The following is a 2,430-nucleotide window of genomic DNA, read 5'->3' on the forward strand; positions in this document are numbered from 1 at the left end:
GTCTCCAAACATTATAAAAGGGAAACAACTTACAAAAAGGCATTTCAAATTTCTGTCTAGGTAGTTCCTTTTAAATTATTATTTCAATGTAACTAACTCTTTTTAGAAAGGAAGGATATGTTATATGTTTATTATTTGAAGGTGGCAAGAGGGAAAAAACAACTTTGGGGTTTGTTTCCAAAACAACCACATATCTTTCTTTCCCTCCCCCCACCCCATGAAGGCCATTGACTTTATTGACCTAAAAACTTTACAGGGACCTTGACTGTTATGCCAAAAATAGGTACAAAACGGCACCAAACTGATCAGAGATGAAGGTGGAGGTGAGGTAAGGGGCCGGTAATCCAACCAGGGAAGCTGGTAACTGTCTCTATGGAACTGGCAGGGGAAGGGGGAGGAAGGGATTTGCATCACAAGAAGGTGTTACATCACTCTTGAAGGCACCCAAGGCAGCCCAGAGACTACTTGGCATTGGCACCACAGGTGTCTTTCAGCCATTTCCTGAAGATGACTTCATCATCACTTTTTTTTTTTTTTTTTAAGCACCAGAAACTGGCCAAGGACCACATATATGCTATAAAGCCCCTTTCCTCCAGCTTAGTTGTCCAGGATTTCACTAATCCTGACCAGGCTCCCCACTGGCCTTACCCCCTAGGCTATACAGCAAAGTCTCTGTGCCTTAGGGAGGTGGTCATCTTGGACAGGCTTGATAGGCAGCTCTGGATTTCATAAGAGCTCCTCTCTCCACCCAACCGTTGACCCTACCTTTTCTCTTTAGGGTAAGTAGGAGCTCATGCTCTTCCTCCCACATTCATTCAGGTAGTTATAGTGTGCCTTGTTAGGATGCTGCCTCTCTCCACCGTTGGGTAATGCCTGGTACTTCAGAGTTCAGGTATTGTTAGAGTAGAAATCAGTGGGGGAAGGAAAGACAGGGTTCACTCAACCTGAGGTGTTGGGAAATCCCTCCCATAAACCCATTTCATTCACTGTCAGTTACTACCTTAACCTAGAAGAACCAGGTGTCATCAGATTAAGGGATTTTCCAGTGTTGAAACATGCACAGAGTGCTGAGGCACTATCATCGAGGTGACACTGATTCACTGTAATTTGTGTCAGGGTCTTAGCAGCCCCATAGGTTTCTCTTAATTATCCATGGAAACTTTTCAACATGGTGAAACCAGCCCAGGTGCACTAGGCCATCCCCCCTCAGATGCAAAGACTACCCCAAATACATAATACAGGAGGAGGGAGGCTCCCTGACCAAATATAAAGACCTCCATGTGGAAAGTCCTAGACCACTTTCCTCTCCTGGAGGCAGCCAGTTCTGAGCGAAGCTCCCTCCATTACAGCAAATAAACTCTTCATACTTATTCTCTAGGTCTTTTGACAGAAATATTTCAAGAAGATAAGAACTGAGGAGTGTTATTGCTTTATAACAGTATTATTTATTTTGTAGAATTATGCTAATAGAGATAGGTTCACCCTCTCTGTTGTTGTCTTGATTAAATGAATATAATCAAATTACTTGATTAAATGAACATAATCAAGTCCTAATGGTTGCTATAGGCTATATCTAGTAGTTTAGAGGGGGGGGGGGAAGAAAAGCAAATTCTTGGGCTAAAATCAGAATAATAAGGAGACATAATATTTAGCATAAAATAGCTAAGAAAAGCAGGCATGGTGGCGCATGCCTGTAATCCCAGTGGCTCAAGAGACTGAGGCAGGAGGATCATGAGTTCAAAGCCAGCCTCAGCAATGGTGAGGTGAGACAAAATATAGCTGGGGATTTGGCTCAGTGGTTGAGTGCCCCTGATTTCAATCCCCGGAAGGCCCACCCTCCTGCAAAATAGCTAAGAAAATATAGACTTTCATTATAATCCAGCATTTGGTGGTAGACTCCTCTGCAAACAGTTTTTCTAGCAAGATGGCTTTGGAGACCTGGGAAAATTATTTGGCTCTTACATCTGAAAAGAAAAACAAACTGACAGAAAAATATAACATTATATTAATATAACATTACTATCTTGGAAAAATTCTTGCTATCATGAGAATGGGTTAGGAGTATGAAAAATCTACCTGGTTCAAAACCAGAAACCACTCTTCAGTACGGCAAAAGCAGAAGAGAAGACTTAATAAAACTTCTAATTTAGTGGTCTCATATGGGTTACATGCATCATTATATCTAGCAAAGGGAGAAGTCTAAAAGTGAAAAAGGTTGACTAAAGATGAAATGTATAATTATTGAATAAAAAACCCAGTGGAGGGATTATACAGAAGATTGAAAGCTAAATAAAAAAGCAAAACAAAAATTACATTACTAGCTTGAGCGAACCTCTCAGAACTCAGAGAAAAAGTAAGAAGAGGTTAATATGAAATATGAAAGTTTATGTGGTAAGAAAAATATTAGCTGAAATAGCAGAGTAGGAAAAT

The 2,430-nt window shown here is 40.7% G+C and overlaps 1 pseudogene; it reads right to left on the minus strand.

The window, feature by feature from the left end:
- Positions 1 to 410: 410 nt before the first annotated feature.
- On the minus strand, positions 411 to 695 carry LOC113187955 (barrier-to-autointegration factor pseudogene; annotated as a pseudogene).
- Between the last annotated feature and the right edge of the window lie 1,735 nt (positions 696 to 2,430).

Source organism: Urocitellus parryii, chromosome 12 (genome assembly GCF_045843805.1).
Source record: "Urocitellus parryii isolate mUroPar1 chromosome 12, mUroPar1.hap1, whole genome shotgun sequence".
In the NCBI taxonomy this organism is placed as follows: Eukaryota; Metazoa; Chordata; class Mammalia; order Rodentia; family Sciuridae; genus Urocitellus; species Urocitellus parryii.